The sequence below is a fragment of the Perissodus microlepis genome, chromosome 23 (assembly GCF_051167445.1).
Source record: "Perissodus microlepis isolate ML-2025 ecotype Zambia chromosome 23, ASM5116744v1, whole genome shotgun sequence".
In the NCBI taxonomy this organism is placed as follows: Eukaryota; Metazoa; Chordata; class Actinopteri; order Cichliformes; family Cichlidae; genus Perissodus; species Perissodus microlepis.
Window position 1 is genome coordinate 4,364,304 of NC_140482.1, and position 13,756 is coordinate 4,378,059.

At 38.0% G+C, this 13,756-nt stretch overlaps 1 long non-coding RNA gene across 1 annotated transcript; it reads right to left on the reverse strand.

The window, feature by feature from the left end:
• Positions 1–1,113: 1,113 nt before the first annotated feature.
• Positions 1,114–5,405, reverse strand: LOC146360783 (uncharacterized). The gene is made up of 3 exons (XR_014799536.1): positions 5,173–5,405; positions 3,888–4,023; positions 1,114–2,281 (listed from the first exon to the last, which is right to left on the reverse strand). It is a non-coding gene; the product is annotated as an uncharacterized LOC146360783 (long non-coding RNA).
• Positions 5,406–13,756: the final 8,351 nt, after the last annotated feature.

Sequence of the window (13,756 nt, forward strand, 5' to 3'; positions counted from 1 at the left end):
AAAAACCAAAAAAACATTGCGCTTCGGAAATACTGCAGGGAATGATGGGTAGTAGAACAAATTAGCGTTGGGTCACGATAAAAATGGAGTCTGACATCGGTGGTACGGATCCAGCGAAAAAAGAAACCCCATCGAATTCTGCTGACCCTGAACTCGAAGAAACCGATGTGAACCCCCGGCCGTATTTAAGGGACCATTTCGGCTTCAAGTGCAAGAAAGGCAACAGCTTTATTATGCAGTGTAAGCTGTGTTTGCCCAGAGAGACCGACTTAGCAGCTTTTAAAAATTCCACATCAAACCTGCGCAAGCATGTAGAGGTAAGTTAAATGAAACTTGTACATTTATTTTAGCAAAAAAGGCTGTGCTCAAGTTAATCACATTAAGTTAAGACATAAGCTGTTATTGGGCACGTTGTTGTCCACGCAACTTAAAATATTTTTACTTGATTGGTAAATTGCCAAAAGAAAATGTGTTCACTTTTCCTGTTTGTTAATAATAATAATTTATTTTAAAAAAAATGAGTTAAATTAGACAGAAGAGGCTACTTTCTTACTTAACCCACACTGAAAAAAAAATATTCCGTAGAAAAACGGAAAATGTCCTGGTAATTTTCTGCCAGTACATTTTCTGTTTTTTTACGGAAGTTTGACGGACTTTTCTGTAAATGATAAAACGGAAAATTCTGTAGATTTACAGTATACTCTCTGTACTATTTACGGACATTTCCTTCAGCTATAAAACGGAAAATTCCGTTTATTCACAGTATATTTTCTGTATCATTAACTGATATTTTCCGTTAATAGAAAAATTGAAATTTCTGTTTATATTACTATTTCCAAGCACTTCTTTTCACTGTAACTCATTAAATATAGTTCTTTATATCCTTAAATGTACATTTCTATGCAATTACAACCTAGTACACCATGTACTCAAAAATTCATAAATTAAAACGTTTTTAAATTAATTTGTGCTTCGTACACAACATTGGTACAATTAATGTTAAATATTCTTTTATTCTCCTTAACTCAAACACTATACTAAAATATAACGACAGCATCCATCTTGTCATAAAACGACTAAACAGCTGATACATGAACAAAATAACTCACAAGCTTTCAAATTTGAGCATTTTTATTTCCTTGAAATCAGGTTGCCCTCGTGTAAATGTGTTAATTTACATTCATTCAAGTGGCTACCAAGTGTTTTCTTCAAACAGGACACCTGACAAACAAAAAATGTCATATTTAATGATATGTTCACATTTAATAGTATCCAGAGTACCTTTTAGTTAGAATCACTGCCTTGTGGTAGTTTTGCCTCAGCCAAATGGTTAAGGTGTGGTTTACATCCATGTCTGTCCACTTATGATACAGTATACACATGTAGTCAGTTATAGCCAAACACCTTTGATTACTGAATTACATTCACTTCATTAATGAAGTGAATGTAATTCACATTTGTGTGAACATTTGTCTGAGATTAACTCTTTGGGGTCTTTACCTTACAATATAAAATACTTGAGTCAAAATTTGTTGACTGTTTAAGTGGTGCCACATGAATAAAACTGAACAGATCTAAAGAAGATGTTCCTGAACTTTGGGTTTATGCGAACAGGACGGATGGATAACCACAGGACTTTTCCCCATATGATAACTAAAACACAAAATAAATTAAGACAGATTACTGTTCCAAACTTAAAGATAACAGTGTATTTACTGGACTTGTTTTGTCAGTGAGGAGCAAAGTACAATTAGAAGTGCTTGTTCTGATGAAAAGTTAAACTGTAAACAGCAGCGTAGTGAATAAGGACCTGTGTCCACGAATCCTCAGCAGTGACAACACTTAAACATCATAGTTCAAAATCCTTAATGCACACCTTTTTCTCCACGGTGTTCAAATGCTCTTAGCTGTTTAAGTAGAGGAAAAAGTCTGACATATTTCATGATCATTAAATGTTAGACAAGGCTCTGAAAACAAGGTTACGGTTACAAACAAAAACCTCTGCTTGTGCGCACAGACCCTAAATCACAACAAATAAGACAATAGTAAGACAAATTACTACAAAGTCTTGTTCCCACTCTTCATATACCAGTGTGACAAAGTCCTGAATGCAGCCTGCATGTTAGTACATCAAGGTCCATCTGAGCTTTAAATAAAATACACTCAGCTTTTCCTTGGATTTTCAGAGTTGCTCAGTTCATACAGGAACTGCAGCAGTCGGGGTTAACGTGTCGCTGTGTTGCTCCTCCATGTCAGCCATTGAGACTAGTCGCATTTTATTCTGAGGAAAAAAAGAGAAACAACAAGACATTTTTAAAAAGTTTGTATTTTTACATTTTTTTTTTACCTAGAACATAAACAACATAAACAAAAAAAGGATTAGGGCTGTGCGATATGACGATATATATCAGATGACGATATAAAACTGTCTATCGTTTCATATTATACACTATTGTTTGTTTTGTGGTGTTGCAAAAGAAACTGTTTACGGCAATATTTTTTTCATGATTTTGATGGTCACTGTAGTTGCTATATTATTTCTTAAAGTTCTCTCTTTCTCTTATACTTACAATAACCACACTATGGACGGACAAGTGACTGTTTTTACGCGTACTTTCGTTACCAACAATGATGGTTAAACCATTGTGTGGCTCCGCCGTCCGCTTGTTTATTTTCCACATAAACCTTTCACAATAAAGCTCAAGTTTCTGTTGAGACTTTTCAAAATAAACTGAAATGATATACATTATTCTCAAACATAAAATTTCAGAATATGCATCAAACAAAGGACCTCAAATAAAAACATCAAGTAAATGGCGCTTACGGTCACCACGCAGATGAAGGCACAGAGAATAATAATAATAATAATAATGGATTGGATTTATATAGCGCTTTTCAAGGCACCCAAAGCGCTTTACAATGCCACTATTCATTCACTCTCGCATTCACACACTGGTGGAGGCAGCTACGGTTGTAGCCACAGCTGCCCTGGGGCAGACTGACAGAAGCGAGGCTGCCATATGGCGCCATCGGCCCCTCTGGCCAACACCAGTAGGCGGTAGGGTAAAGTGTCTTGCCCAAGGACACAACGACCAGGACAGAGAGCCCGGGGATCGAACTGGCGACCTTCCGGTTACAGATATGCTTCCCAACCCCCTGAGCCACGGTCGCCAGCATGGCCAGCCAGGATGAGGCAGAACCAGCTAGCTCCAAATAGAAGGACCAGCCAAAACAAATCGAGGACCTTATTGTTAAACGAGGGGCTACCTCTGTAGCATGGACATGGTTTGGTTATGAAAAGTCTGACACGCCCCAGAAAACTGTACTATGCAAATTATGCCACAAAACGGTCCCCACCACCACTCAAACACGAAAAACCTCTTTAACCACCTACACAAGAATCACATGAAAGAGTTTCGAGAGAGTTTACGAATGAGAAGCAAAAAAAGAGTCGTCAGGTGCTCAAAATAATCCTTAGACTCAAACGTTAGAACAGGCTTTTCCTCGCAGCACGCCGTGTAATAAATACTCACAAAGAAAATGGCACCGTTTAAACTCATGTCTAGAAATGTATAGTTTCACGCATCGGTCAAAACACTCGACTCCAGGTACACGACGCCCAACTGAAAACACTTCACATAAGTCGGGTTGCCCGAGAATCACAGAATTTACAGAAAATGCACTATTTTGTGATATATATCGTTATCAGGAGAGATATGTCTTATATTGGGATGTGAGATTTTGGTCATATCACACAGCCCTACAAAGGATTATAATTCACGTAGAGTTGCATACACATAGCAGCATTCTGTTGCAACAAAAGCAGTTTATAATCAAAGTGACATACATACCTTGAAAAACTAAATCAACCACAACATTAAACTCACCTTGTTTCTGTAGAGAAGGTGATCAGGGTTTTTCTTCATTTCCTGAGACCAGCTGCTCTGGATCATCACCAGTTTGTATCTTCATCTTTTTTTTTCACTCGGGGAAGTCTTTCCTTTTCTTGGCCATTGCTCTGCACTGGAAAACCAAAGTGTTGTGATCAATAAGGGATATTTTTCCACTGCAGGACTTAGAGTGCTTCAAGTAGTGATAGCTGTTGATCCATTTCTCAAATAATCTGTAAGGTTCTGGATTTTTAAGAAAGATACAAATATCTTTGCTTATATTTGGCTAAAAGCTTGATATAGACACAACAGTTTATAATATGTCAGCATCCCCCACAAGGCATATAAATCCCCTGCACACCAGCACTGTGCTTACATTATAGTTCAATCAAGAAATAGTTATTATTGATTTATTATTGAATTTTTTTAGTAATAATTATTAGTATTTAATCACATTAGCACAGTGGGGTGACAAAAATATTCCACATATTAGAAATGCTGCTCAGCATTTCATAAATTACATTTTCAACAACTGTTGGAGTAAAAACACAGTTACAGGGAAAATGTGTCTGTCTATAAATATTAACTAAACATTTCTATGTGCTACAAAATAGACATAATTGTAAATATGCTGAGGTGAAACTATACTTTCAATAATATTACCACTACAGTCTGTTAACCACCGAAATAATCTATGCTGGTCAGCTAGCTAAAAGTCTTTACTTTAGCAGCCCAAATCAGAGGCTAACATTAGCATTTGCTAGCATCAGCCAGGAAGGTCTGAGGCTTAAACTAGGGTTAGTGTAACTTTTCCTGAAACCCTTTAAAATGTACAGTAAAGCCAACTGTAAAACACAGGTATTGATACAGTACTTATTAGAGTCCTAGAATAATTTCTAGAACCATGAAGTTCTCACTTTTCCCAGTTATCCACATCGCTGACTTTCGCTAATTAGCTAGTTAGCAGTCACAGCTGTGTAATACCCAGAGAGACACAGACAGCTAACTATAATATTTATGAAAACTGGTTCAGCCACTGAAGGGCAAAACTGGTGGTATCACAGTAAAAATTATTTTAACATTAACTAAAATGGAAAGCTTAAGTCATGTTAAACCTAAATAACGATTATTTTAAAAACTGAGTCAGCAAAAATATTCCTGACTTGTCTGGAGACAGCCGAAACCAGTTAACAAATAAATTAACAATTCTTTCTAAATAAAAACGTGGAGTCTTTTGAAAAACATTATTTTAATAAAAGAAAACATGAGTTTTAATACTTACCACAGAAATTTGAATGCAGTTTCTCCAAGTTCAGAGTCCAAAATCCAGATGAAGCCTGAAAGAAGCCTAATGGCTGCTCTTGCGCTTACTTTTCCCTCCTTTTCAGGTTCTTTTTCCCACAATGCATTGCAGTAGTTGAGAAATACAGAAAAATACCTGTAAATAACTAATACGGAAAATTCCTTCACGTTTATACAGTAGATTGTACTGTATTTTTACGGATTTTTTTTTACAGTGCAAATATGTTCACACTGCAGGCAAAAGAATAACATGTGCTATGTGCAGAGGTGTTTTTTTTCTGTTCTCAAACTGACCTCCCTGTTGGAGCTCAGTCTAGGGGGACTTATTTTTTTCTCCTTATCTTTCCTCACGTGGTGCATTTTCCATCGTTATACCTCTCTGACCTGTCTTCCCCATGTGATGTTTGTGTAATGTATGTATGGTCGGAGGGTAAGATGACGCTGGCAAAGGTCGGCAACCTTAACCCAATTTCCTTCGGGGTCAACCTTCAGGATCAATAAAGTTTTATTGAATTGAATTGAATTGCTCCTCAAAATTAACAGAGCAGGGCCAAGTTTAAAAAATTAAAACACATTTTTATAGCAGCTGCCGTACAGCTCAATTCAGTACTTGTTCTCTTATTTGACAGTTTAAAACACATTCACATGTAAAAGAATTATATGGTTTTGACAGTTTGGTTGGTTGGTTTGGTGACCATTATCCATTTTGATGTATAGACTTGCAGTTTAACTGCCACTGCGCTTTAATTTGTAAAGTTTTTCTTTTAATTAAAAAACAACTACTTTGAGATTTATCCCATTGTCTTTTTTGCACTACTCAGAAGAGGCTGTCCTCCTGCTGACAAAAAAGTAACTATGTAACTTTTACTCTGAGTAAATTTTAAATGAGCTACTTTTTACTTTTACTTGAGTAAATTTTTAGACAGGTAATTTTACTTGTACTTGAGTAAAATTTCAGCAAAGTAATAGTACTTTTACTTGAGTAAAATATTTTAGTACTCTTTCCACCTCTGATAATTTCTTTTGACTAATAATCTCTTACATAAACTGTTATTTGTACATTTTTACTGTTATTTGCACAATTTTACTGTAAATTTCTAAGTTAAAGCTGTAAATTTTGTAGTAACCTGTAAATTTGTATATCTTACTGTAAACCTACTGTCATTTAATGGTCGGGCGCTGCACAGCTACAAGCATTTCACCTCATGTCATACTGTGTATGGTTGTGTGTGTGACAAATAAAATTTGAATTTGAAGTTCACCTAAACCAGGCTTTCTTTGTGTTAGCTGCCTGACAAAACCTAAAACTCTAGTCAGGGATTGCAGGTGTCACAACGGACATTATCAGCTTTCTCTGTCAATCCTATCTTTCTGTTTCACACTCTGTGCGCACTCATATAAAAAAAATCTTTAAAAAAAATAATCACATGACTCTTCTTCCACACAGCATGATCCCAGAGTGCCGCTTGCTCCAATCAGCACTGTTAAAACAATGAGATTAATGCTGCATTAAAAAATGAGCCTTTAGCACATAGAGAGGATTAAACAGGTTAATTTGAGCTCATTATTTCTAAGGCAGATGCTACACATTAGAGCTCTGAAACTTCAAATTGGACACATTCAAACACTAAAGCTTACTCTCTCACAGACTAACAAAAGAGACTCTACATCGCACTTAAAACACGCTGTGAATAAAATAATCAGTGAAAATTAGTTTATTTTAAAGCACAACTCATAACCTGCTCCTGATATTTTTCGTTTTTATTCTCTCAGCTGCAGGGTTTAAGGGTTAATTAATTATCAATTAATGACAGTGGGTGTGAATACAGATTATTGAACTGTAAAACAGGAGAAATAATAAGCAAAGACATTCGCCTCGTCAGCCATGCCACAGTTTATTGGACAGGAAAAAGCAAACCTTCATGAATTCATCCACTAACTTCTGAATTCTATAACTATAGCCTTGTTTGTTTGCTATTTCTTTTGTTACAAATAAATACATTTATAAACAAATATGCATAAACACTTAATAAACACATAAACTCAGCGTGAAATTACATGGGGTAAAGTTCATAATATTCATTTATGCATTTTTATGTTTTTTTATATGTTTTTTTATGTAGCTATGGACGCATTACTGAGTCTTGCAAGAATGCCAACCTTACAAGCAGCGACAGTTTTTTTTTATTTAATAAAAGATGAGCAATAATTGTGAGAACAAGAGAAGATGTAGCCAATTAGAAACAACTGTCAAAATGTACAACATGCAAGCTAAGAAAGCAAAGTGTAACGATGTTGCCATAATTTTAGTGATCGTTGTATCTTTTCAACATTCATTTCAAAATCACTTCTCTCATATTTCCTCTTTATTATTTCCATCACTGTTTAAGAAACTTAACAAAGTCGTATAAAGCATCTAAACCAGCATCATGAAGTGATGTTTAAAGATCACAGCAAGCCTACAGCATCTCTCAAATCAAAAGAAAGATTGAAAGTGTAGAGGCTGAAGGACATTTCTGATATTATCACATGCAATTACAATACGCCTTCTCATCCGTGTCGGTGTGTATGTACAATTTGTATCGGTTGTTTGTCCCAGCGGTTCACAATACAGAATGCGCATGTTCCTACTATAAAGATTGCTATTCGCATAGATAAGATTCCTTGGATCACAAATTGTTCTAACTTGTTTAAAGTTACTAATGATGAAGGTATTCTCGCGCTTACAGTTACCATTATTATCTCTGATGTTCCTGCTTGCTATCAGATCATCACATCCCGCTTGTGGGATTGCGCGGATGATATGCTGGTTTTTGAATTTCTGAACACGTCTGTCAGCGATGCAGAGCACAGTGCCAGAGAGCGCCACCAGCAGGAAAATGGAAGTCTTCATTGTATTTCTATAGCAAAGAAAGTAAACAGAGTGAATATATAAATCAGTATTATTTCATTTAATTTATTAACTTGTTTATTTTTGTTTCCTAAATGTTAATCGTGCTTAACTATTAAAGTAAAAATACAATAGATATTTAAAATTACAAGTTAGATGATACTAATGCTCCAAACAATAACTAGCAAAGATGTCTCACCTTGTCTTCTTTTTTCAGTTAGCCAAAGTGTGATTGGATGCCTTGAACACCCACAGTTGTTGGCAGGAGTTGGTTGAATGAGGAAGATCTTCAGTGTAAGAAACTCTCTGAAAAGTCAGATTGTTTGCAGTGAGTTCATATATTTGCCAGAGGAAAGGTCAGCACCTGCATATCTGACCAGTTTGAATGAATTTATATCTAAACAGAAATCAGTTAAAGCATGCACTATGCAAGTAAATATGTAAAATATTCATATAATTAAAGATCACAAATTAAAGATCAAGTCATGTAATGCTGTCCATAACTGGTTGATTACGATGTCTTTGGTATATACGGATATATTGATATCCTTATAACTGTAGTTATTTTAGATTTTGTATGTCATCTTCAAAAATTTCACAAAAGGTTATTTTTCCACATTGTTTGTCTTTAGGTTTTATTTGAAGATTCTCCTGCTTTGAAACTCGAGTGGAAAACTAAAAACAGAAACATGTTTTGGATTAAGAGTTTAGTGCAGCTAAAGCTATAGTATTAGAGTGAATATCAAATATGTCCAAAAGGTTAAAGTGGCATTTAGGTTAGTAGGGAAAGTGTAAGTGAAAGTGGTGCAAAGAAGAAGTCACAATAATTTGTTTTGTAATTTAATCCATTCGTTCAGTTTATTCTGCTTATCCGTGGCCGGGTCACGGGGGCAGCAGCCTAAGCAGAGAAGGCCAGACCTCCTTCTCCAAAGCTTGTATCCGCATCTCGTTTTTTTCGGTCGCAACCCAAAGCTGGTGACCAAAGGTGAGGGTAAGGACGTGGATCGACTGGTGAAGTGAGAGATTCGCGTTTAAGCTCAGCTCTCTCTTCACCATGGACTGGTAAAGAGTCTGCAGCCGCAGCACCAAACTCACTTTGTGTAGCTGTTTGGGAGATAATCTGGAATTTAATTTTTCCTTCTTCACAGTTTCAAATGTATTTATTATTTTTAACTGAGCTTCACTTGTCATTTCACAATAATAATAACCAAGTAATTTCTTATTTTATCTTAGACCATTTTACGGGGCGATCGTGGCTCAAGAGTTGGGCGTTTGCTTTGTAATTGGAAGGTTGCCGGTTCGAGCCCTGGCTCGGACAGTCTCGGTCGTTGTGTCCTTGGGCAAGACACTTCACCCGTTGCCTACTGGTGGTGGTCAGAAGGCCCGGTGGCGCCAGTGTTCGGCAGCCTTGACTCTGTCAGTGCGCCCCAGGGCGGCTATGGCTACAATGTAGCTGCCATCACCAGTGTGTGAATGGGTGGATGACTGGATGTGTAAAGCGCTTTGGGGTCCTTAGGGACTAGTAAAGCGGTATACAAATACAGGCCATTTACCATTTTACCAAAAGGTTGTTAGAGATTCAGATTTGTCACTGTTGACTTTCTGTGCATAAAACCTTATAAACACTGAGCTCTAAATGGTTTGAAACTCTAAATCTCGAGTCTAAAAGGGAGCATGTTTATTTTGAAAGCCTTGCAGATGAAATTTTGGGCGATTCTTTCAGTGCTGACATTATAACAGCTACTTTTCACACTTACTGTGTGTGCTGTCCTTACTGCTGTGAAATTATGTGTCACATGTTGTAAAAATGATGCTAAGATGAATGCAGCTCATATATTTTGACACTGTGATGTTTGTGTGTTTTCAATGCAAAGACTGCAGGTTGTTGGAGAGTTAATAAAAGTGACACTACCTTGATGTTGTTTGGCCTCACTGTTTAATAATCTTAGAATTATTTAATACTTCTTAAAATAATAGCCATGTGAGCACACTTGCCAGCCTTGAGACCTCAGAATTAGGGAGACATTCAAAAGGGCTGTTGGGGAGGGGTGGTATACATATACATATATATACAAAAAACTTGAATCTTACAGTGTTTATTTATCGGATAAAATAAGTTAAATGTCACTGTTATTATTGTCCGGCCGGAAACAGGCCAGGGGTGTCCAAATTCAGAGTCTGCCGCTGTGTCCCAAAACGTCGGCTGCATCCTCCGGAGGCCGCATTTGAAGGCCGATTACGTCACAGCCAGGCGACGAAGGCTGTTCCAATTCGTCGACTCCTTCAAATGCGGCCGACAAATGCGTCCTTCATTTCCCCGAATTTGAAGGATGGGTCAGGTGTGTCCTTCGTGGCCCACCGTATCCCAGAATTCATAGCGTGGCCCAGCCAAATTTCAGCTGCCAACAATGGCGGCCGCTACTAAGTTTTAAAATTAGTCTTATTAATCTTTCTGGGTCGCAAAATAAACTTTTAACATATTTTCAGGCGAGAAAGTAGCTGTGTAAATTACAAATATCTGCTTGGTGTATCAAGACATCGCATATTTGCAAAAGTGTGCCGACGTTTTCGGAGACGTCTGTTACCCACCAGCCCGATAGCAGGCCGGGGGAGGGGTTCAATGGTCACTCCAGCCGGCGTGAGCAGCGGACTCCCGGCTTCATCGTTTTCAGACCCCCGCTCTTTCGCTACTCAGGTTAAACATGATATATAAGTCACTCACAGCATACGCAGATGTACCACAAACCGATGAAGATCATGAAGACTTCTTTTCCTATTTGTTAAATGAAGATGAAGTGCAACCAATTATGTAATAACTGAAAATGGGAAAGACAAGTAGTTACTTACTGATGACTTGTACATTTCATTGTTTGATCAACAGGAGGGAATGTCAAAGGAAAATTGTTTTTATATAATGTGATCAGCTCCATGAAATGTGCTTTTTATTGATCACTAAGCAATCTACATGTCTACGTGACTTTTCACCTAATAACTTTTGTGATGAACTTATTCAGCTACTAACCGCTTCCTGTCTTCAGAGAACAGTCAGATGTAGAGAAGAGAAACCTCAGCTCTTTTCCGAGAACATACAGATGTAGAAATGGGAAAAACCCGTTGCTCTGAGTGACGTTGTTATTTTTGTACACACACACACACACACACACACACACACACACACAGAAAAGTATAAATAAAGCACGCAGACAGTGATGAGATGCAGGTCTTGCGTCCATGACTGCCCTCGCGAGTAAAGACAACTGCAGTGTTTGTGTTTTCTAACTCAGGTGTCTTAGCTGAAGAACTACGGGGTGATTTAAAGAAATCCCCTGTCAACTTAAAATGTAAGTGTTTGCCTTTTTTCTGTGTTTTATTTGTTCCGGAGTAAATCGGTTTGGCTGAGATCAAAGTTATTAGATTATTAGATTAAATAAAACTCTATTAATCCATCGAGTGGGTTCCTCCGGGATTTTCACACAGCTGACTAAACGTTAAACAGAAAACTGATCAAACAGAAGTGTGAGACGGTTGAGAATTTACGCCCGTGTCCTGTTATATTTTAGATAGCAAGGAGCAGACGGCTGCGTTTATTAAACTCCACCAAGACAGCGGTGACGCAAATCTGAAGGCTAGACCGTCCCATTTCACAACCTCGCACTTCCGGCCTTCTCGGTCTTCGAAGGACCCGGCCCACGTAGACCGCGAAGGCCGGGTCCTCCGAAGGATGCAGCCGACGTTTTGGGACACAGCTTGCGTCCACCTGAGGACCCGGCCTTCGTGGTCTAAGTGGGCTGGGTCCTCCGAAAGCCGGGCAGACCGGAAATGAGCAACTGTGAAATTGGACGGTTTGTAACATGTTGTTATGTTTGGCCAGAAGGGCCGATGGCGCAATATGGCAGCCTGGCTTCTGTCAGTCTGCCCCAGGGCAGCTGTGGCTACAACCGTAGCTTGCCTCCACCAGTGTGTGAATGTGAGAGTGAATGAATAATGGCATTGTAAAGCGCTTTGGGTGCCTTGAAAAGCGCTATATAAATCCAATCCATTATTATTATTATCATTATTCAGGTGGACTGAAAGAGTCTAATACGGGTAAACTATTAATAATATCAATAAATGAAGGACTGCAGTCCACTTTAGCTAACTAAATAAGATCCAGAGGAGGATGAGCATTAACAAGAACACTGTCAGTGTCTGTGTGTCATGGTTCTGGGTCTTTGTCCCAGAGTTTTGTGTTGATGGACTTTTGAATGTTGCTTAATCATTATTGTTGTGTTCTTATAGTAACTGAAGTTTCCTAGTTTACTTTTCCTGCATTCGTGAATTTTCTGATTATTGTTTTTTCTGTGTCTCCTGTGGATGTCAGTCTTGTTGTCACGTAACGTCTGTCATAGCCTTCGTCTCTGTGTTCTGTCTTCAGCGTCCCCTTAGTGTCCCCAGCCCATCTTCTCTCTCCCTCTCTTTGTGTCTTAGTGCTGTCTCTGGGTTTTGTCTCCTTTACCTGTTTCCAGTGTCCCTCTCTTTGTCTGTTGTCCTTGTCTCCCCAGTCCGTCGTGTGGTCGCATGTTTGTTTATTTCCATCCTAGTGTCAAGCTTATGTGTCCTTATTTCAGTCTCTGTGTTCGTGCTACTTCTTGTCTTATTTTGATAATCCTAGTCTGTGTTCCCATGTTTGTCCCCTTCCCTGATCACCCCTCAGTGTATATATTGTCTGTTTTCCTCTGTCCTTTGTCAGAGTGTCTGTTCACCTACCCCCTGTGTCTCCATATTCCCAGTGTTCAAGGTTTCCGAGTGTTTTCCCAGTTTAGGTTTTCATGGTTGGTTCTGTTTGCTACTCAGCCAGAATAAACAGCTCGCTCTTTTAAAAAGTAGGCTCCAGAATGGATGATGGGATGTTCGCATGTCTTTATGTAACACTGAGTGTGCTGAACTAAAGGTAGGCCTAGTTTCATTTTCATGGTCATTATTATCAAGACAATGATTACGCCTTATTCTGATTATTTCTCCCTTTTGGAGGTGTAACATTTACATGAGGGGTGTAGGAACATTTCCCCCTAAATATTTTTAGATACATTTTTGTTGAAGTCACTGTTTTTGTCGTATTGATGATAATGCAGCTCAAATAAATGCTTTTAAATAAAAGAATAACCGATCAAAGTGCTCAGTGGTGAAACTGTAACTCTTTCAGAGTTTGACAGCTGGACAAGTGATGCCGTATTTAAAGAAACATGAGATGAGTGCAGCATATTATCTGAACAGAGATCATTCAATGAGCAAGAATAAACACTGAAAGAGAAACACTTCACTGTTGATTATCATATGAAGTCTAATGAAAGCTGTTAATCTGTTAATATCCTGTTAATCTGCATACAGCAAATACAGAACATGCGACTTTAAAGCATCCAGCAAAGTGATAACTGTCCTCTGCCCACTAAGTAGTGACTCTACAAAAGATTATTTTCAATATCATCTTTATATTATATTTATATTATATTTAGTTATTCTCCAGCGCAACAATGTAAGGAGCTCTGTGATTGGTTAGGAAAGGACAGACTGGCCACCTCGATTTTTCTTCACTGCACATTGATCCATAGCTTTGCTCTGTAAAGGCTAACAAAGTGCTTTTGCTTTACAAAGACATTTAGCGTCGGTATTCACTCTCTTAAAATGCCACTGAACA